Here is a 24,188-nt window from a genome sequence, read left to right on the forward strand (position 1 = left end):
TGCTGCTTCACCACTTGTGTAGCCCAAGTTCAAGTCCAGCCCCCACTACATTGAAGGAAGCTTCAGGGCTGTGGTCTCTTCTACTCTTTCTCTGCCTATGTCTCTATCTTCAAAACAAAAAAACAAACAACAAAAAGTTACTATGATTATATAGTATGATGATGGACTAGCCATTCATGGTTCAAGGTGATTTTTAATTTTTGACACCTGCAGACCTGCTTCACCACCTGTGAAGGGACTCCCCTGGGGAGCTGGGGGCTAGAACCGGGATCCTTTTTTTAAAAAATTTTTTAAATATTTATTTATTCCCTTTTGTTGCCCTGTTGTTTTATTGTTGTGGTTATTATTATTGTTGTCATCATTGTTGGATAGGACAGAGAGAAATGGAGAAAGGAGGGGAAGACAGAGAGGGGGAGTGAAAGATAGACACCTGCAGTTGGGGAGCCAGGGCTCAAACCGGGATCCTTACTCGGGTCCTTGCACTTTGCGCCACCTGTACTTAACCAGTGAGCTACAGCCTGACTCCCTCAAACCGGGATCTTTATGCAGGTCCTTGCGCTTTGGGCCACGTGCGCTTAACCGCTGTGCTACCGCCTGACTCCCTCAAGGTGATTTCTGTAGCCTGCCAATATGTTTTGATTCTTGCTCTTTAGGCTATGTCTAGTTTACTATGCAGAACTGTGTTGCCGTGTAACACTAAACTCCTTGCTAAAACTCAGCTACCTCGTGTAAGCAGGCCTTCTGATAATATTGCTACTATGAGGAACCCCAAGTTGCCTGGAAACTGCATGTAGGGCAGAGGTCCTCAACTGACAGCACAGCTGAGCTACCTAAAAACAGCAGCACCAGCTGCCCGCCACGCCCACGACCAGCTTAAATGACTCATTACATGTGTGGAGAGAGGATGGGCTGGCAACCAGCAGAACATGAAATTACAAATGGTTATTGCTTCCAACCACTGAACATTGAGGGTATCCTATTACCTAGCAATCAATAGACAGAACATCTGTTATTTAACCTCCCTTTCTTTCTTCCTCTCTCCTCCGTTTCTTTTTTCTTTCTTTGTCCTTTCCTTTCTCTCTCTCTCTTTCTTTCTTTTTTTAAAAAGAATTTATTTATTTGTTAATGAGAAACATAGGAGGAGAGAGAAAGAACCAGACATCACTCTGGTGCATGTGTGGCCAGGGATTGAACTGAGAACCTCATGCTTGAGAGTCCGATGCTTTATCCACTGTGCCATCTCCTGGACTTCCTCCCTTTCTTTCTTTCTCTCTTTCTTTCTCTCTTTCTCTCTTTCTTTCTTTCTGTTTCCAGACAGAGAGGCAGAAAGAAAGAGTGAGAGGGTGTAAGAGGCCACAGCACCAAAACTTCCTTCAGTGCAGCAGGGGTTGGGCTCTAGCCTGGGTTGTGCACTTGGCAAAGCAGCGCACTATCCAAATGAGCTATTTTGCTGGTCCAATGCCTGTTATTCAAATTCCTAAGACTTCCACAGTTCTGCTATTTTTTGTTATTCAAATTCTTAAGACTTCCACAGTTTTGCTCTTTATTTTTTTAAAAAGAATTTATTTATTTGATAGAGACAGAGGAGAAATTGAGAAGAGCAGGAGAGAGAGAGACAGACACCTGCAGCACTGCTTCATCACTTGTGAAGCTTTCCCCCTACAAGTGGGGACTGGAGACTTGAACCCAAATCCTTGAGCACTGTAGCATGTGCGCTCAACCCGGTGCCTGCCCCCTGGCTCTGCTCTTTTGATGTCCATTCTGCCAGCACTTGGTTTTGAGTCCTCTTTTCTCTGCTGAGTCAATTACTTGTTTTTCCCCTGCCTTTCCTTTCCTTTTCTTTTAAAACTTATTTAATTTTCATTAATGAGAGAGAACCAAAACATCATTCTGGCATTTGTGGTGTCAGGAGTTGAATGCAGGACCTCATGCTTGCAAGCCCTGTATTCTGCTGCTGAACCCTTTCCTCGGTTGGCAGTCACTGTGTTTTGATAGCCAGGCAATGATTCGGTCATAGGGCACCTGTCCTGTATGTGTGAGGCCTTGGGTTTGACTCCCAGCCCCACACAAGAGCAACAAAGAAAACTATCTCTGTGGATGGTGGTGTAGTGCTCTGCTCTGTTTTTGTGTCTCTCACTCTTCATATTCTGATTAAAAATGAATAAATAGGGAATTGGGCAGTAGCGCAGCTGGTTAAATGCACATGGTGCAAAGCGCAAGGACTGCAGTAAGGATCCTGGTTCAAGCCCCCAGCTCCCCACCTGCAGGGGAGTCACTTAACAGGCGGTGAAGCAGGTCTGCAGGTGTCTATCTTTCTCTCACCCTCTCTGTCTTCCCCTCCTCTCTCGATTTCTCTCTGTCCTATCCAAGAATGATGACAACAATAACTACAACAACAAGGGCAACAAAAGGGAATAAATAAATATTAAAAATAAATAAATAGCAACCTGGCAGGCTGCACAGTGGATAAAAAATTGTACTTGCAAGTTTGTGCAAGCTTGGTCCCATCCATCTCCCTGTGCTCTCACCAAGCTTTCTAAGCACTGTCCAGTGCCATTCCCCCAACTTCCAGGAACGGGGACTGTTTTGTCTGTTGACCCTCAACCCTCATGCCAGACTGGTCCTGTCCTCAGCCTCATGTGACCCAGTACTGCCAACCTATCACCTCCCCAAGTGACTTAGATGCTTAAGCACGGACTGAGCAAAGTCAATCTGATGAACACCAGGTGACCCAACTCAGACTTTCTTAAAGCTAAGGGGGCGGGGTGGGGGTGGGTAGGGTCTTTGCTTATTGGATTAAAGGACATAAGTCTGGAAAGATGGAAAGTCAGAACCACTATGGTCACTTTACCACTATAAGAGGAGGGTTCAGAACACATAAAATCAGAAAGGAGAGCAAAGGTGAACCCTGGGAAGTGGTGTGAAGGGGTAGGGGTTGTTCACTCCTTTTCCTAGCTGTGCTTAAAGTAAACCTTGTTCCTCATGCTTTCAATTCTCTTAAGAACTCCTACCTTGGGCTGTTTGGTCTCCTGGCCCTTACTGAATCACTGAAAATCTTGTTAAAAGGTGGTACAAAGAAAGAAACATCTCTTCATCTGTAGTCTATAGTGCCATCTGGTGGAGAACAGTTCTCTCAGCCATAGTATAGACCTTAATTTCAATACACCGTGTGTCTTCATAATTGTTACGCAGTTAGGCATTTAGAGTATCTTTTCTAGTTCAAAGAATACATACTTGCTGTTATTTATAGCCCTGATCACAGTCCCTGTCCTATAATATTTTGTAGTTCAGAGCTATAATCCTGAACAAAATTTGTCCCAAATCATGCCGTGATTTTAGAATGTTCCAGGTCATGACAGATCCACTTTTTTTTTCTTTATTGGGGGGATTAACGGTTTACAGTTGACAGTAATTGGTACATGTGTAACATTTCTTAGTTTTCCACATAACACTCAAACCCCATACCCAGGTCCTCTTCCGCCATCATGTTCCAGGACCTGAACGCCCCCCACCCCCCAACTCCAGAGTCCTTTACTTTGGTGCAACACACCAAACCCAGTCCAAATTCTGCTTTGTGTTTTCTCTTATGTTCTTATTTTTCTTTTTAAAAAATATTTTGTTTATTTATTAATGAGATGGCTAGGAGAGAAAGAACCAGACATCACTCTGGTACATGTGCTGCCGGGGATTGAACTCAGGACCTCTGCCTGAGAGACCAACGTTTTACCCACTGCACCACCTGCCAGACCACCTGTCTTTATTTTTCAACTTCTGTCTAGGAATGGGGAGAGATGCACTTTTACAAATATCAAAAAAGGGAGTCGGGCGGTGGCGCAGTGGGTTAAGCGCACGTGGCGCAAAGCGCAGGGACCGGCGTAAGAATCCCGGTTCGAGCCCCCGGCGCCCCACCTGCAGGGGAGTCGCTTCACGGGCGGTGAAGCAGGTCTGCAGGTGTCTATCTTTCTCTCCCCTCTCTCTCTGTCTTCCCCTCCTCTCTCCATTTCTCTCTGTCCTATCCAACAACAAAGCAACGTCAACAATGGCAATAATAACCGCAACGAGGCTGCAACAACTAGGGCAACAAAAAGGGGAAAAAATGGCCTCCAGGAGCGGTGGATTCATGGTGCAGGCACCGAGCCCAGCAATAACCCTGGAGGAGAAAAAAAAAAACAAAAAAACAAATATCAAAAAAGAGAAAAGGAAGAAGGAAGATAGAAAAAGAAAGGGCAAGAGAGGAGGAACAACAACAAAAAAACCCCTCTATTGTGGTAGAGTTTTAAAATCAAGTCAAGTAGGTCTAGAGAAATAAGTAGGTCACCAAATAGGACATGAGCATATTACCTCAGTTCACACCCAGCATCACATGGAATTACCATGGCATCACAGTGCCGTGTTATCTCTTTCTCTCTCTCTGTCTCTTCCCTGTCTCTATATCTAAATGTAAAAGTGGCCCAGGAGCAGTGAAACTGCATGTGTGAGGCCTTGTTCCACAAATATAATAAAGGCTAACATCACTGACTTCTGGTTTGGGGACTCCTCCACACATTCACCTCTCTCTTATCTCTATAGGCCTTGGAAACTATCAAAGAGAAAAATATAATAAGGTATTTTTAAAAAGTCATCTGTTCTGGCTTATTGCACCAAAGTAAAAGACTCTGGGATGTGTGTGTGGGGAGAATACAGGTCCAAGAAGGATGACAGAGGACCTAGTGGGGGTTGTATTGTTATATGGAAAACTGAGAAATGTTATGCATGTACAAACTATTGTATTTACTGTCGAATAGAAAACAATAATTCCCCCTCCCCCCAAAAATCAACTGTTCTAGGGTGCGGAGAGGTTATTCAGCAGGTAGAGCACATGTCTTCTGTGTGTGAAACGGTGGGTTCAGCTCTTTGCAACACATGAGAGCTCCAAGTTTGGGGATGAGCAAAATGCAGTCTTTCCTTTCCTTTCCTTTCCTTTCCTTTCCTTTCCTTTCCTTTCCTTTCCTTTCCTTTCCTTTCTTCCTTCCTCTCTTTATTTCTCTTTTTTTCATTTTTTCCTTTTTATAGAGACAAAAATTTCGGAAGTCCATCTCCCAACCTGTAAGGGGTGAAATGCTGCTTCAGGATATGACACAGGTGAGGCCCAGGAGGTGGCACAGAGGGTAGAGTGCTGAACTTGCACTCATGAGGTCCCAAGTGCCTATATCAGGTTGATGCTCTGACTCTCTCTTTCTGTTAACTTAACTTGTGCTAATAAATAAATGTTTGAAGAAAGATATGACACGTGTGAGCCCTTAAACATTATGCTAAGTGCAATAAGTCAGACACAAGACAGATATGGTATGAGTCTACCTCTCTGAGGTCCTGAGAATAGGCAATTTTATAGAGACAGAAAGTAGAAGTTATTTCTTTGTCTCTCTCTATCCCTATCTTCCCCCTTCACTCTCAATTTCTCTGTCTTTATATAAAATAAATAAAATTAAATTTAAAAAGAAATAACGTAGAACAGAGGTGGTCAGGAGTCGGGCGGTAGCACAGTGGGTTAAGCACACGCGGCGCAAAGTGCAAGGACCCGCGTAAGAATTCCGGTTCGAGCCCCCAACTCCCCACCTGCAGGGGAGTCACTTCACAAGCAGCGAAGCAGGTCTGCAGGTGTCTATCTTTCTCTCCTCCTCTCTGTCTTCCCCTCCTCTCTCCATTTTTCTCTGTCCTATCCAACAACAACAACAACAATAAAAAACAAGGGCAACTAAAGGGAAAATAAATATATAAAAAAGATTTAATAAAAAAATTAAAAAGAAGAATAGAGGTGGTCAGCAAACTTGAGGAAAAGGGAACTGTTGTTAGATGGGTATAGAGTTTTTGTTGGGAATGATGAAATTTTTGGAATATGTCAATAGTGACAATGATTACACAAAATTTTGAATGTACTTAATGTCACTGAATTGTACACTTAAAAATGGTGAGGGTTGGTGGTCTGGGAGATGGCATAGTAGATAAAGCATTAGACTCTCAAACCTGAGGTCCTGAGTTCAGTCCCTAGCAGCACATGTACCAGAGTGATGTCTAGTCCTTTCTCTCTCCTTCTATCTTTCTCACTAATAAATAATTAAAAAGTGACCATTAATTCCCTTAATAAATAAAAATGGTGAGGATTGTACATTCCATGTTATGACTATTTTACTACAAGAAAAGCACCCCTCCAAAATTTAATCTATTATAGAAAAAGAAGCAATCCGAGAAGAAAAGACTTTTTTATTGTTTAAAAAATAATTTTTATCTTTTTTATTTGCTGGCTAGAGACAGTCAGAAATTGAGAGGGAAGAGGGTGATAGAGAGGGAGAGAGACAGACACCTGCAGCACTGCGTCACCACTTGTGAAGCTTTCCCCCTGCAGGTGGGGCCTGGGGGCTTGAACCTGGGTCCTTGCACATTCTAACATGTGTGCTCAACCAGGTGCGCCACCACCCGGCTCCCTTTCTCCCTTTTTTTTTTTTTTTTTTTTTTTTTTTTAAGAAATTTAACCTATAGTAGCAAAAAGGAAAACCTCAGAAGAAGCATAGAATTAGGGAACAGAACAGATACCTCTTTTAAACTTGTGTAATTTAGAAGATCAGCCAAGGAATGTTTGTAGAACATCTGTGAGAACTCTTGGATTTATAATTATTTTCGCTCTTAGTCCTAGTTCCAAACAAGCCTGTGGTTCATTTTATCATCAGGCCTGAGCCAGAGAAACAGCATAGTGGTTTATACAACAGACTGTCATACCTGAGGCTCCAAGGTCCCAGATTCAATACCTGGCTGAGCCAGAGCTGAGCAGTGGTCTAGTTCAAACAAACAAACAAACAAAACCAGACCTATTAATGTTTATTCCACAGCCTAAGGAAACATTCCTTGCGCTGTACCTCAAGACTGAGTGAAGAGGCTTGGAGTTCCTGAGAACTCTAAGTGATGGGGGAGGGCTGGGGGAAGCTCCAGCTAAGAGTAAAGGCTTAACCTTGGGGTCAAGTAATGGTGCACACATGTTACCATGCTCGAAGGCCTGGGCTCAATCCCCTGGTCCTCACTTGCAGTGAAGAAGCTTAACAAGTAGTGGAGTAGTGCTGCAGGTCTCTCTCTCTTTCTTTCTGTCTCTCATTCTCTATCAAAAGAAGAAGGGGGGGGTGTTATCAATAACTGGTTAAAAGAAGGAAAAGAAGGAGGAGCAGAAGGAGAAGCTTAACCTCTTCTTCGAAGTGAGCAAAGTTCTGCTCTTTGGGCCCTGGGGTTTTGAGGAAGCCAGGCACACAAATGTTTCTTCTTCTTGGAATTCAGGGGCCCTGGTACAACACTCCTGTCAAGTGGGTACGGGGGAACTTATAAAGACAGACTGGGGGTCACTTCAAACTACGAGACACCCCTTTGGAATCCATGCCCCACAGGGATTTGCACAAGAGTATAGAAGAAGTAGAGGGAGGAGGGTGAAAGAAAGAGTCAGGAGATAAAACATTGGATTCTCAGCCATAAGGTCCCATGTCTGATTCCTGCTATGTGCCAAAATGATGTTCCAGTTCTCTCTTTCTCAGTAATAAAGAAATTGAAAAAAATAAAAGTGTGCTTACAGCTTCTGTTTTACTCAGCAAGGGGTGCATTGGATCGACCTTCTTGTGGTGCATCCCGTGAGTACCCATTCATTGGGGAAACTGACGATCCTTCCTAGCCGACTGAATCCACATGGATCCCAGTCACTTTCAAAGTCAGCAACAAGCAGCTCCTGACAGCTTTCAACCTGACGCTGTTGACTGGCTATGGAAGAAGGGCAAACGCTAGAACAAGAAGAAGCAAGGGGTGTGGATCATCTCTGCTGAGAAGACTACCTTGAAAACAACTGCATACTGATTCCAGAGAGGCGTTCTTCATCTTTTTAAAAAATTATTTTATTGGGGAGTAAATGTTTTACATGACAGTTGCTGACATATGGGTACAATTTCTCATCTCCCTATGACAGGTGTCTGCAAAACATTCTTACCCCCACCTGGGCCCTTTTTCACCATCATGCCCCATCCCCACCCCCGCCCAGCTCTCCTCCTTCCCTCCTTCCCGAGAGCCCTTTGCTTTGGTGCAATACAACAAACTCAATCCAAGTTTAACTTTGTGTTTTCCATTTTTGTCCCTGTTTCTTAAGTTCTGCTTGTAAGTGAGATCACTCGCTCTTCATCCTTCTCTTTTTTGGCTTATCTCACTTATCATGATTCCTCAAGTTCCATCCAAGATGAGAAGAGTTCTTATCTGAAGGGGACAGAGATTCCATTACCATCAAATAAATGTCCTTTCTTCTGCTGCCAGCATGAGAAAGGAAGGAAGAGCAGACCAGGCAGGGCATAAAGTGTCCCCATGGGCAGCATCTCCAGGATGTGAGCACATTTACATCATTCCTATACAAACACAGCTCAGAATTAGCAGCACAATAAAGGGTCAGATATGACAAACAAGAAACAATGGTGAGAAAGGAAACCATGAGACATGTGGCTAAGTCTTCACTGCTTTTCTTAAATATTTCAGGATTTAAGGCAACTAATCAGAAAGGATCAGGGAAATAGAATGGACAAGGCATTGCAAAAATAACAGACACTGTTAAAAAAAAATCAAAACTAGAATTCTAACATACAGAGTCTTTTTAAACTTTCTGATTGGAGGTGGGTAAGTACAGAGGTGGAAAACTTGCAAAAACAAGCCAAACCAACAAAACAAAAAACCAACAATGAGCTATCACTTCTTAGAAAAGCATATATATGAAATAGATAACTGGGAGATAGCTCAACCCATAGAATGCACTTTTACCATGCGCGAAGACTCAAGTTCAAGCCCCCAGCCACCACCTGGGAGCACCATAGGAAAGAGAAGCTTTACTAGTAGTGTGGCAGTGCTGTGGTGTCTCCCTTTCCCTTCCCTTCCCTTCCCTTCCCTTCCCTTCCCTTCCCTTCCCTTCCCTTCCCTTCCCTTCCCTTCCCTTCCCTTCCCTTCCCTTCCCTTCCCTTCCCTTCCCTCCCCTCCCCTCCCCTCCCCTCTCCTTCCCTTCCTTTCCCTTCCCTCCTCCTCCTCCTCTTCCTCTTCCTCCTCCTCCTCCACCTCTTCTTCTTCTTCTTCTTCTTCTTCTTCTTCTTCTTCTTCTTCTTCTTCTTCTTCTTCTTCTTCCTCCTCCTCTCTCTCTCTCTCCTTTTCTGTCTTTCTCCTGATAGTTATTGGGGGTTAGGGGGAAGCCCTCCAGGAGCAGTGGAATAATGTTAATTCCAGATTTGTTTATTTATTTATTTATTTATTTATTTTTGTCTCCAGGGTTATTGCCAGGGCTACAGAGGTCTGGTGGTGGGAATTGGGCGAAGTTGTACCCCTCTTACCCTATGGTTTTGTCAGTTTCCTTTTTATAAATAAAAAAAATTTTTTTTTAAAGAGGGCATTTTAAGGTTATGAACTGTCCTGTATTATAGGGTAGTGGTTACAGTGTCCTGTATTATAGGGGTAGTGTATATTTTGTCACAGTCCCATCAAATGTATATTTAACATAGATGCATTTACTGTTTGTGGATTAGACTTCAATAATTTTAATTAAAATATACAGAGAACGCTCCCCTTTGCTACACCTTTGTTCATGAAGACTCAGGTCTCTCCACTTGACCAGGCCTTTGGAACCATCCTCATAGTGACGTTTCCTCAGGGCAATCAGACCGCTTGCACGTGGCTCTATGAGCCAGGCTGAGGAGGCACCTAGCTTCACTTGTGCCAATAGTCACAAAGTCACCTGGATTCAAAGGGACAGACATAAACGTTGCTTCTTAAAGGGAAAAGTGTCAAGGTTTCAATGTGTGGCCATCTTTAGAAAATGCTATCTGTTGGCGCGAAGTGCAAGGACCAGCATAAGGATCCCGGTTCGAGCCCCCGGCTCCCCACCTGCAGGGGAGTCACTTCACAGGCGGTGAAGCAGGTCTGCAGGTGTCTATCTTTCTCTCTCCCCCTCTCTGTCTTCCCCTCCCCTCTTCATTTCTCTCTGTCCTATCTAACAACAATGACTACATCAATAACAACAACAACAATAATAACTACAACAATACAAAAAAAGGGCAACAAGAGGTAAAATGAATAAATAAGTAAATATAAAATGCTATCTGTTCCAGCCCATCTTCAATCCACATTCCTCTCGTTTACAAATTCACTTCTTGGGTTGACAGCTTCCCAACTTTTAAAAAATATTTATTTATTTATTTATTCCCTTTTGTTGCCCTTGTTGTTTTATTGTTGTAGTTATTGTTGTTGTTATGGATGTCATCGTTGTTGGATAGGACAGAGAGAAATGGAGAGAGGAGGGGAAGACAGATGGGGAGAAGAAGACAGACACCTGCAGACCTGCTTCACCACTTGTGAAGCGACTCCCCTGCAGGTGGGGAGCTGGGAGCTCGAACCGGATCCTTAGCCAGTCCTTGCACTTTGCACCCGTCTCCCCACATCCCAACTTTTTAATTTTAAGAATATTTATCTTGCTGGAGAAGTAACGAAATGTTTGAGCATAGGACTTGTATGCCAGACATCCCAGAGGTCTCAGGTTCAGTCCCCAGCATACTATATACCAGAGCAGAACCATACTCTGGCTGCTCTCATTCTGTATCCTTCACAAAATTACAGAAGTCCTTTTTTTTTAATATTCTTTTTAAAATTTTTTTTATTTATTTATTTATTTTCCCTTTTGTTGCCCTTGTTTTTTGTTGTTGTAGTCATCATTGTTAGATAGAACAGAGAGAAATGGAGAGAGGAGGGCAAGACAGAGGGGGGAGAGAAAGATAGACACCTGCAGACCTGCTTCACCACTTGTTAAGTGACTCCCCTGCAGGTGGGGAGCCGGGGACTCAAACTGGGATCCTTACACTGGTCCTTGTGCTTAACCAGCTGCGCTGTCGACGACTCCCCAGAAGACTTTTTAAAAAGAAGTGCAAGATTAAAAGCAAATTGTTTTATGGAAAATGGGAATGCTGAGAAGATAACTTTCATACATGTTTTATATGTGATAAATATAAAATATCTTTACCCACAAGAAGATGCTTATAAAATTTAAGATTTAAGATGGTTAGGCATGAGGTCCTAAGTTGAATATCTGGCATTGTATGTGCCAGAATGATGCTCTGGTTCTTTCTCATAAATAAAGACATAAAGAAATACAGAAATAAATTTATTAAAGATGGGGGCCTAGTGAACTGTATATGCAATTACTTTAAAAAGGAACAAAGTTCCAGAAATATGTTTGTCGGGCTAGCTTTGCGGGCGGGAGAGAGAGACGACCAGGGAAGGGGTCTTAGAAGCAGAATTTAGAAGCATACCAACATATGTTATTGGATATTGAGTCTAAAATACAATCTATTAAGACTTGCTAGCAAATATATTTGACAATATATTCTTTTGGGAGAGAACCTTTCTTATTGGCTAGAAGTCTAGTGTGTCCACAATAGACTCCATTCTAAGTTTTTAGTCCTGCCATATACAATAGTATCAAATGGTATGTAATAGTTTCCATGACTATCATAACAAAATTTACCATAGACTTTATGACTTAAAACAGCGTACATTTATTCTCTTACAGTACTGAATTTCAGAAGTCCAAAAGCAGTTTCAATGGGGTAAAATTAAGGTCCTGGTAGGACAGTGCTCTCTCCAGATACTTTGGGGAGAATCTATTTTTGGTATTTACTAGCTTCCAGAATTTCATTTCTTGTTTTCCTTGACCATTGACCCCTTTACCCACCTTCAAAGTCAGCAGCAAAGAATCTTGCTTCTGTTCTCACAAAGCCTTCTTCCTCTGTCTCAAATCACCCCTGATTCCCTCTTCTAAGAATAGCTGTGATGGCATTTAAGATCCTCCCAGGTAATCCAGGATAATCTTCCCATCACAAGTACCTTTCCTTTATGTACACTATAAGATGAGAAATACAGTTTAAGGAAACAAGGTAAACCTATATTCAAGAACCTAGGAAAAATGAGGAATATCTATCAACACATGCAAACACCCAGGGTATATTGTAAAAAGAAAAACAAAAAAGCGGGAGGGGGTGTCAAGCGGTGGTGCACTGGGTTACGCGCACATAGTACAAAGCACAAAGACTTGCTAAAGGATCCGGTTCGAGCCCACGGCTCAGCACCTGCAGGGTGGTTGCTTCACAAGTGTCAGAGCAGGCCTTCAGGTACCTATATCTTTCCCCCTTCCCTCTCTATTTCTCTCTGTCTTATCACATAAAATGGAAATTTAAAAAAAAAAAGGCCACCAGAAGCATTGGGTAAAGCATTAGTTGGAAAATAAAACAGAAGTCCAGCAAGCAATCAAGAGATAAAATACCCTCTAATAGGGAGTTCAGCGGTAGTGCAGCGGGTTAAGTGCAGGTGGCACAAAGCGCAAGGACCATTATAAGGATCCTGGTTTGAGCCCCCGGCTCCCCACCTGCAGGGTAGTCACTTCACAAGTGGTGAAGTAGGTCTGCAGGTGTCTATCTTTCTCTATCCCTCCTTTCTCCATTTCTCTCTATCCTATCCGACAATGACAACATCTACAACAGTAAAACAACAAGGGCAACAAAAGGGAATAAACAAAGAAATATTTTTTTAAAATACTCTCTAATAAAGAAAAGTTTAAACACTGCAGACACTAAAATTACACTTGAGCTAGTCAACATAAGGTCATATATATATTTTTTAATTTAAGAAAGTATTAATTAACAAAACCATAGGGTAGGAGGGGTACAATTCTACACAATTCCCACCACCCATTCTCCATATCCCATCCCCTCCCCTGATAGCTTTCCCATTCTCTATCCCTCTGGGAGCATGGACCCAGGGTCATTGAGGGTTGCAGAAGGTAGAAAGTCTGGCTTCTGTAATTGCTTCCCCGCTGAACATGGATGTTGACTGGTCGGTCCATACTCCCAGTCTGCCTCTCTCTTTCCCTAGTAGGGTGGGTCTCTGGGGAAGCGGAGCTCCAGGACACATTGGTGGGGTCTTCAGTCCAGGGAAGCCTGGCCGGCATCCTGATGACATCTGGAACCTGGTGACTGAAAAGAGAGTTAACATACGAAGCCAAACAAGTTGTTGAGCAATCATGGACCCAAAGCTTGGAATAGTGGAGAGGAAGTGTTAGGGAGGTACTAACTGCAAACTCTAGTGTACTTCTGCTTTCAGGTATATATTTTGCAGTAGTTTACGGATACATGTGAACATATGCTCTCTCTCACAGAAACTGGTGTATATCTAGGTTTTGGGACTTTGTTAGAAAGTGAACCACCTGAGATGGAATTAGAGTATACTATGAAAGGATATAAGGTCATATTCTTATGTAAAAGATTCAGCTGCATTAAATTTAAAATTTCCATAATTTTTCAGAGGGAGAGAGAGAGGGAGAGAAAGAGAATGAAGTGACTATAGCACCAAAACTTCCTTCACTGCAGTAGGGGTCAGGATCAAAGAATTTTACATCAATAAATTTGTGACTTTGAGTTGGGCAGATAGCACGGTAGTTACCAGACTTTCATGCTTGAGGCCTCAAGCTCCTAGGTTTAATCCTCAGTACCACCGTAAGCCACAGCTGAGCAATTCCCTGGTGAAAAAAATAAAACAAACAAAATTTGTAAATTTAGTGCAATAACAATGAAGGTGTGTATGTTTTAAGCAAAACTAAATTACAAAGACCACAAAACTTAATTTATAAGAATATCCAGGAAATTTCTAGAAAAGAAGACTAATGAATCAAAGGGTGGAGAGCAGTTCTATTGATATTAGTTATTTAAAAGTACAATATTTCAGCCTGGGAGGTGATACAGGGAATAAAGTGTTGCATCCTCACACATGAGGTGTCCAGTTTAATCCCTGTCAATACATATGCCAGTGTGATACTCTGGTTCTCTGTCCTCTCTTTCTCATAAGTAAATAAACAAATCTTTAATAAATAAATAAAAATAAAATTTACAATATTTCAGTAGTGAAAACAGTATGGTATTGTTCTACATTGGACAGACTGACCAATGCAAGAGGAAAGAAAGGTCAGAAATAGATGCAAATACTTTCAGGAGTGTCGTTGATGATGGATGGTGGGTAGGAGATAAATTATTGATAAATTATTCAATATATAGTAATAGGACACTGGCAGTCAGCCAGAAGTACTAAGGAGGACCCATATCCGATGCTTCGCAACAGGGTAAACCCCAAATGGCTCATAGAGTTAAATAAACACAAGCTATGAAACTTAGTCACTGAAGAAAACATTTTTATTTTTAATAAAAAAATTTCATCATAGCTGAGGTTTCACCTCTATGGGTAAACTTTCACACACACACACACACACACACACACACACACACACACACACACACACACACACACACACATAACAGCACTGAAGCTTTTCAAGTGTGGTGGGCAGCAGAGTTTGGACCAAAGAAAGCACTCCTACCAGATAAGCTATTTTGCTAGCCCATAATATTTTTTATAACCTTATCATGACAAAAGCTTTTAAAACAATGAATTAAAATAAAAAAATTAGGGGAGTCGGGCTGTAGTGCAGCGGGCTAAGCCCAGGTGGCGCAAAGCACAAGGACCGGCATAAGGATCCCGGTTCGAACCCCGGCTCCCCACCTGCAGGGGAGTCGCTTCACAGGCGGTGAAGCAGGTCTGCAGGTGTCTAGCTTTCTCTCCTCCTCTCTGTCTTCCCCTCCTCTCTCCATTTCTCTCTGTCCTATCCAACAACGATGACATCAGTAACAACAACAATAATAACTACAACAATAAAACAATAAGGGCCACAAAAGGGAATAAATAAATAAATAAATAAATAGTCCTAAATATTGCAAGAAAAGTACTTTGGTTGGAGATAACAGCATAAAGGTTATGCAAAAGACTTGCCTGCCAGAGGTGCTGAAGTCACAAGTTCAATCTCCTGCTCCACCAAGAGTGAGAGCTTTGGTTTTCGGGCAGAAAAAAAACACGAAATAAAAAGGAGCCAGGTTGGAGGAGGGCACCAAAGTAAAAACCCTGGGTGGAGGGTGAGAGTATGTGCAGCTTCATGGGGTGGGGGGAGGCACAGTCTTTTGGTGGTGGGAATGGTGTTTGTGTGCACTCCTATCAATTCGTAGTTTATAAATCACTATTTAATTAATATGAGAGGGGAAAAATTGAATGTCGCAAACTTTTTAAAGCACAGACTGAGTCTTTTTAATACATAGGCTGAGTCTTTGATATGTTGACTCTTAAAAGCTTAGTCCAGGGAGAACAAAAGCAACCGGTGGCACAGCTATATGCCAACAATGTCAAAGGACATAAAATATGGTGAGGGTGTGTGTGTGTGATACAGAAAATCCTAACAAAGGGATTCTTCAAAGCTAACCCAATTGCCAAACAATGTGATTATTGCAATAACTATCTATTGTCTTCTTAAACCCTAAGACAACAGAAATCTCCCACTTCGTCTATAGAGCCTATGTTTCTCCCAATCCTGGAACCTCTGGGGTGGGGTTCACTTCCCTGCATGCTTCTCTCAAGTCATAACAAGTGATATTGCATCCACCGATTCCAGCCTAATCAATGCAACGAGTACCATCTCAGCATGCTTCGCCTCAGACTGTGCACAGAGACGTCAGGCATGGAATGCCAACCCTTCACCCTCATCACTCGGGTGAGACCTTTCCTTTCATGGTATTCTCTAATTCCATTCCAGGTGGTTCACTTCCTAACAAAGTCCCAAAACCTAGATATAGGCCAGGTCCCATAAAACAGAGCATATGTTCACACGTATCCATAAACTAGGGCAAAATATATACCTGAAAGCAAAAATACACAGTAATCTGTAGTGAGTCAGTATAAAGTTTATAATGAAATAGTGTCCACTTAGTTAGATACCCTCCTCACCTACTTCCTATTACAGCTCTCTCACTCACTCCAAAGCTAACCTTATCAAAGCAAGGACTGCAAAAGCTGAATAAGGGCAAGAGACTGGCATACTTTAATGATGACTCTTTAGTCACTATCAGGTCACTCCACCAGCTGGGGCCCTAATTGGGGAGTCCTGAGACTCCCAAACAGACTTGATGGGCCAAGAACTCGAATAAATCCCTCTCTCCATTGTTACCGGTCATTTCTTTCAGGAGCAACAAAACAGACCCCTTTGTGGGCCCCCATAGGACCTTGCCCTCAACCTGGATCAACAATGGTAGAGAATGTTCCATCCTCCGATGGGAGGATGGACAACATAATCTATGCTACACCTGAGGAAGATGGGTTGATACTGGGGCAGCATGGAACGTTCCTACTCATGACCACAGAATGTGAGCTCAGATCTAGAGGGATGTAGAGGTCACACAGGCTCCTAAGCTAATTATGGGCCCCAGATCACATCAAATCAATGGGGTTTACAGTCAACAATATTTATACCCCTTTCCCATATTAGGGAGCTACTACTCTCTTCCCTGATCCAGATTTCTGGTCCTTTTCCCAGCCATGACATCATCTCCCCCAACAATAATTAGGAACCACCTGCATATCAGATTTCAGGCTCAGGCAAAAAAATAAACAAACAACACTAGTATAGCTACAGGCCATTTGAAATATAACTAAAATATGCCTAGTAGCTATCTACAAAATAGAGGAACCCCCCACACACACTTCATCTGCACTATTCCAGCCTATGGTGATGACTGTTCAATAATTTGTTTGGCTTCATATATTAACTCTCTTTTCAGCCACCAGGTTCCAGATGCTAGCAGGATGCGACCAGGCTTCCCTGGACAGACAACCCCACCAATGTGCCTTGCAGGTCCGCTTCCCCGGAGCCCTACCCCACAACCCTTCCCCACTAGGGAAAAAGAGAGACCGGCTGGGAGTATGGATCGACCTGTCAACGCCCATGTTCAGCGGGGAAGCAATTACAGAAGCCAGACCTTCTACCTTCTGCATCCCACAAGGATCTTGGGTCCATACTCCCAGAGGGTTAAAAAGTAGGAAAGGTATCAGTGGAGGGGCTGATATACGGAGATCTGGTGGTGGGAACTGTGCAAAGCTGTACCCCTCTTATCCTATGGTTTTGTCAATGTTTCCTTTTTATAAATAAAAAATAAAAAAGGAGCCAAGTTGTGGTGCATCTGGTTAAGAGGGAAGACGAGAGGGAAGATGGAGATAGAAAGGGAGAGAGACAGAGAGACACCTGAAATCCTGCTTCACCACTTGCAAAGCCTTTGCCCTACAGATAGGGACCAGGGGCTTGAGCCTGGGTTCTTGTGCACTATAGGATGTGTGCTCAACCAAGTGCACCACCACATGGCCCCTAAATAAAAGTATTAAAAAAAAAAGCTAGGGCAGGGGTAGATAGCATAATGGTTATGCAAAGAGACTCTCATGCCTGAGGCTCTAAAGTCCCAGGTTCAATCCCCTGCACTACCATAAGCCAGAGCTGAGCAGTGCTCTGGTAAAAAAAGAAAAAAAAAAAGATAAAAGGAAATAAAAGGATCAGTAACACAATGGAAAAGTAAACACAGATTATAAACTGAGAGTTCTCAGAAAAAGGCATAAAAATTACTTACAAATATGAAAATATAATGTTTCACACTTAAAATGAATAACAAATTTAGATAATGCCAATATATTTTATGTGATTTCTGCCCACACCCTCCCATAAATATCAAATCAGAAATCTAAAAAAATAAAAAATTGAAAAAAAAAAAGTGGAGTCTATCCAAACTGTGAACAAAGTGACACTCTTGCTGGTGGTCTGTGTAGCTTGGTATCATGGCCATATGGGACAAGTTGTTGACTTCTAATTATTTATAGTGTATGTACATCAATGTCTGGCAATTTGCCCTACAGGTATACTTTGACACACACACAAATGAAGGCTCTGTATAGTTATTTATTGGAGCAGCACTAGTTAGAGCAAAAATAATTGGTTAACCAGGCTACACATCTATAATCATCTGTCTGTGAAGAAACTGAAAGACCTCTGAGACAAACTGTTAATGTGAGTAGCAAGGAACAGAACAGTGGACCGCCATGTGGTCTAAGGGTATGTCCTTATTCATTTATGTGTGCTGAGGCCCTCTAGTGGACACATAAAAATCTAACAGTGATGACCTGAAATGAAGGGGGTATGGATGGCAGGGAGACTTTTCACTATATTACCTACTTATTTTTAACCATGTAAATGTATTATTTTTAAAATATTTATTTATTTACTTATTCCCTTTGTTGCCCTTGTTGTTTTATTGTTGTAGTTATTATTGTTGTTGTTGGATAGAGAAATGGAGAGGGGAGGGAAGACTGAGAGGGGGAGAGAAAGACAGACACCTGCAGACCTGCTTCACCGCCTGTGAGGCGACTCCCCTGCAGGTGGGGAGCCGGGGGCTTGAACTGGGATCTTTTACGCTGGTCTTTGTGCTTTGCGCCACCTGAGCTTAACCTGCTGAGCTACCGCCTGACTACTGTAAATGCATTAACTTTCTATACATCAAATATAAAATGATATATTTTTAAGAAGGGAAGGAAATTGAAAAGCAGTAAATAATCCCATCAGCAGGGGTCCAAGTGAAGGAATCCTAGGATTCCCCCACAGATATGATGGGCCTAGACTTCTAACAGACTCCTCTCTCTACCATCAGTCGTCACTTCCATGAGGAATGTCACCATTAGCCCTTTCAAGGGCCTCTCTAGGACTTTACCCTCACTATAAAGTACCAATAGAAAGTAGTAGTCTGCCCCACTCTCAGAAAGGAGGCTTCAGGACCACACAAGGAAAACTGGTTCTGAAATGAGTGAGAGCCTTGAATGTTCCCAGCTGTGACTATAGACTTCGAGCTCAAACTGACAGGGACTCGGAAGTTACTAAGTCTCCTGTATTAAATACAAATATACATGGGCCTTGGGTCAGATTAATGTGGTAAACAATTGTCTTCAAGTTTGGGAGCTACTCTCTGCTTTCCTAACCCAGCTTTAGAGTTCTATTCTCAACTCTGAATAAAATCTTCTGAGACAACACTTTATTGTCTCCACCTCCATGTTAAATATCAAGCTCAGGCAAAAACCACTAAAGTTATGGGCATCAAGGAATATATCTAAAATAGACCTTCTAGCTTCTTACCAACCTAAAGTCCCTGTTCTCACCTGCTTTATTCCTACTTTCTGCTTCCTATTTATTAAACATTTTGTCCTGGGGCTGGGTGGTGATGCACCTGACTGAGCCCCTGGTCCCCATCTGCAAGGGGAAAGCTTCATGAGTGGTGAAGCAGGGCTGCAGGTGTCTCTCTGTCTCTCTCCCTCTCTATCACCCCTCTCCTCTTGATTTCTGGCTGTTTATATCCAATAAATAAATAAATATTAAAAAAAACATTTTGTCCTGACTCATAACAGACTGCTTTTCAGACACCAAGTTGTAGATGCTACAATTTCATCCTGAACTCCATAGGCAGATGACTTCATCAGTGTGCCCCAGAACCTCACCTTTCCAGAGCCCTACCAGACCAGGGAAAGACAGAAACAGGCTGGAGGTATGGATCAACTTGCCAGTGCCTATAGAAGCAATTACAGAAGCCAGACCTCCTGCCTTCTGCACTCCAATAAGAACTTTGGTCCATTTCTCCCAGAGGGGGAGAAATGTTAGGGAAAGATGACTAGAGGGCTTTGAACTCCAATTCCATAAGGACCCAGACAGGGAAGAGGAAAAAAGGAAAGACATTTGGAAGTAATAATATATGTAAGTGTGACTTCTAATGGAAGAGAAGGCAGGGCCATAGAAAAAACTGGGGGGAAATATATAGAGAGATAGACAGATAGTTATAGACATAAATAGTTAACACATAGCTGTGACCTTAGGAGAAATACTGTAGTTTCCAATGGAGGACACTGGTGGTAGGAACTATGTGAAATTGTACCCCTGCTATACTGTAATTTTGTAAATCACTAATAAAAATAATAATAAAATTTTAAAAAGAAAAGAGGTACACAAAATGACTTATATACATTTTAAAAGACATTAGCAGTGGTTATTATTGTAGGGCTTTCCTTTTTACTTACAGCCTCCCTTTCTTTCTCTCCTTCCTTCCTTATTAGTACCAGTGTTATCACTGGAGCTTGGTGCCAGCTCTAAGAATCTACTGCTCCTGGTGGCTGTTTTTTCTGTTTTGTTTGCTTTCCTTTATATTTTATTTGGTAAGACAGAGAGACATTGAGAGGAGAGGGAGAATGGAAGCAAGACACCTGCAAACCTGCTTCACTGCTCTTAAAGTGTCTCCCTTGTAGATGGGGAGTAGAGGTTTGAACCCTGGTCCTTGCACATAGTAGCATGTGCATTAAACTAGATGTGTCACCATCCAGCACCCTACTTGCAAATTTTTGTATGTCACGATCTGTACAAAAATATATTGTTGAGGAACACAGAACTTTGGTGGTGGGTACAGTGTGGAGCTATACCCCTGTAGTTTTTATAGTTTTATAAACCATTCTTAAATGACTAATAAATAGAGGAGAATAAATCACTAATAAAAACGTATTATTTTGTAATCAGGAAGGACAAAAGTAGCATATTTTATATTTCTGATACAATCTAACAAGGAATCATTTTTATCTGTCTTCATCCCTACCTCACCGTCCTGTAATTACAAACTGCAGTTTCAAGAAATCCTGGGTTTTGTTTGTTTTTTAAATATTTTTTTCTTTTTAATATTTATTTATTTATTCCCTTTTGTTGCAATTGTTTTAATGTAGTTTTTATCATTGTTATTGATGTCATCATTGTTGGTTAGGACAGAGAGAAATGGAGAGAGGAGGGCAAGACAGAGAAGGGGAGAGAAAGATAGACACCTGCAGACCTCTTCACCGATTGTGAAGCGAGCTTGCCTGCAGGTGGGGAGCCGGGGGCTCAAATCGGGATCCTTATGCCAGTCCTTGCATTTTGCGCCACCTGCGCTTAACCCGCTGCGCCACCGCCCGACACCTGAAATCCTGGTTTTTTTTAACTTCTATTTTAAATTCAGCCTTCATTTCTAACTCAGTTTGAATGATGCTTTAAGAATCAGTTTTTCCAGGGGCTGGACGGCAGCGCAGCGGGTTAAGCGCACATGGCACAAAGCACAAGGACCGGCATAAGGATCCTGGTTTGAGCCCCTGGCTCCCCACCTGCAGGGGAGTCGCTTCACAGGTGGTGAAGCAGGTCTCCAGGTGTCTGTCTTTCTCCCTCCCTCCCTGTCTTCTCCTCCTCTCTCCATTTCTCTGTCCTATCCAACAACGACAACAATGTTAACAACAACAATGATAGACTACAAGGGCAACAAAAGGGAAAAAAGGTGGCCTCCAGGAGCAGTGGATTCGTGATGCAGGCACTGAGCCCCAGCAATAACCCTGGAGGCAAAATTTATTATTTTCAATCTCCCTTTTACTCAATTAAACATGTGGAGATGGTGTACTTGGTCGTGCGCACATATTACCATGCTGGAGCCCCTACTTCCCATCTGTAGGGAAGATGCTTCATGAGTAGTGAAGCAGGTTTGCAGGTGCCTAACTTTCTCTCTCCTTCTCTGTCTCCTCATTCCATCTCAACTGCTTTCTGTTTTATCAAAAGTAGAAATAAAGAAAGACAAAGGAGAAAGGGGGGATGGCTATTGGGAGCAACAAATTCGTAGTGCCAACACCCAACCTTGGTAGCAAATAAAATAAAATAAAAACTCCCCCATGGGGGAGTCAGGCAGTAGCACGGCGGGTTAAGGCAACATGGCTTAAAGCTCAAGGGTCAACATAAAGATCCCGGTTCCAGCCCCTGGCTCCCCACCTGCAGGGGAGTTGCTTCACAATTGGTGAAGCAGGTCTGCAGGTGTCTTTCTCTCCCCCTCTCTGTCTTCCCCTCCTCTCTCCAGTTCTCTCTGTCCTATCCAACAATGACAGCAGTAACAACACCAGCAATAATAACTACAACAATAAAACAACAAGGGCAACAAAAGGGAATAAATAAATATTTAAAAACTCCCCCTTGTCTATTGCTGCAGTGACTCCTAAAACAGAAACTTCTTTTTTAAAAATTGATTTAGTAATGACCCACAAGATTGTAGGGTAAGAGGGGTACAGTTCCACACAATTTCCACCACCAGAACTCCGTATCCCATCCCCTCCATTGGAAGCCTTCCTATTCTCTATCTCTCTGGGAGCATGGACCAAGGATCAATATGGGGTGCAGAAGGTGGAAGGTCTGGCTTCTGTAATTGCTTCTCTGCTGAACATAGATGTTGGCAGGTTAATCCATACTCCCAGCCTGTTTCTATCTAACTACTTCTCCTTCTTCTTCTTCTTCCTCTTCTTCTTCTTCTTCTTCTTCTTCTTCTTCTTCTTCTTCTTCTTCTTCTTCTTCTTCTTCTTCTTCTTCTTCTTCTTCTTCTTCCTATCTTAATTTCTAATTCCTTCTGTCAACTCCAAATTTCCTGATCTTATGGGAGAACCGGTAGAGAGTTAAACTCCCATAAGAAATGTATTTTCCAGGAATTGGGCGGTAGCACAGCAGGTTAAGTGCAGGTGGCACAAAACGCAAGGACCAGTGTAAGGATCCCAGTTTGAGCCCCCGGCTCCCCACCTGCAGAGGAGTCGCTTCACAAGCAGTGAAGCAGGTCTGCAGGTGTCTGTCTTTCTCTCCCGTCTTGCCCTCCTCTCTCCATTTCTCTCTGTCCTATCCAACAATGACGACATCAGTAGCAACAACAATAGTAACTACAACAATAAAAGCAACAAGGCCAACAAAAAGGAACAAATAAGTATTTTAAAAATGTATTTTCCCTATTCCTCTAAAGAGGAAAAACCAAGGCCTGCCAAAGGAGGAGTGCCAGCCGTAGCTGAGGTTATTTATAGGGGTGGGATTTAAATGTAATTCTGTCCTCTGACAACTCCAGCTGGGCTGACCCTGCCCTTTATGTAAGAGGCAGTATTTTGCTAGAGTGAACTATAGAAGGATTACAAAGTGAGGAGACAGCAGATGAGAAACACAAATGTGCTCTGGCATGGGTCACTGTGAGAGGGGCAGAAGAGTAACTTTGCGTTCTGGCTGTGTAACCTTGGCAGGCAGGCAGGCCGGCAGGCCAGGTCAGATCTAAAATATGCTGTCATTTCATCATGAAACAGTACAGCAACCACTGCAGAAAACAGGATGGCAGGTCCTCAACAAAGTTAAATGAAATGATGATTCAGTAAATATATATATATATATATATATATATATATATATATATATATATATATGAATTGAAAGCAGGAACCGGAACAGATAGATGTATACCCATGTTCACAGCAGCACTATGCATAATAGCTAGGTGGGGGAAGTAGCCTAGCGTCCATGAATGGATGAACAGACAAATAAACTGAAATGGGGAGATTTGGAAGAAATAACCTCAGAGTAAGTAAGAAGTCCAGGATTTCTTAATGAACACTAACTAACACTTCTCAGATTCTGAGGCTCTATTGCTGCTTAGATATTTACATTTTTAATAAAAAAAATTAAACTATGGAGGTGGGAAGTGACTCTGTGGGGAAAGTGCATGCCTTCCATGCTGGCACTCTATTACTTCCAGAATAACAGAAAGGCCCTACCTCATCAAGGTCATGGAGAAGTAGGGTCAGTGAATTAAACATGGGCAGTGAGAGAAGAACGGCAAGAACTGCACCGGTTTGGTTTTGGTCTCTTGGGTATCTAGACAATGCCAGTCAAGGGACAGGGAGTTGACTGGCAGAACTAGAAAGGAGACAGGATCGGTCACCTACAGGAGTCCACGGTACATCTCGTCTCTTTGCAGACTGCAAGGTAGTGTGTATACTTTGGGGGCTGGAGGCTGGGTTGATGGTGCAGGTACTTTCATGCAGATGTCGGTGATGGGGGTGGGTGGGAGGCTGATGGGGTATGGTGGAGAGAGGACTTGGCTAACTGCCTGGAAGCCAGGACAGATCCCACCTCAAGGAGCCCCACCTCCACCAGCCCCTCCTTTCCTGATTAAGAGACCCTAATCAGCTTGGGTGAGATTAAGGGCTCTGGTCAGCTGTTCCCACACCCACACCCACACCCTGGACCTGGCAGAAGAAACCTGTGGGAGGGCAACAGAAAGAGGACTGGTCCTGTGACCTTTCACCCCGGACCTGGGTCCGAGCCCTGGACTCTCGGGTGAGTGGCTAAGTACCCTCCACAGGGTCAC

This window comes from Erinaceus europaeus, chromosome 12, assembly GCF_950295315.1.
Source record: "Erinaceus europaeus chromosome 12, mEriEur2.1, whole genome shotgun sequence".
NCBI lineage: Eukaryota > Metazoa > Chordata > Mammalia > Eulipotyphla > Erinaceidae > Erinaceus > Erinaceus europaeus.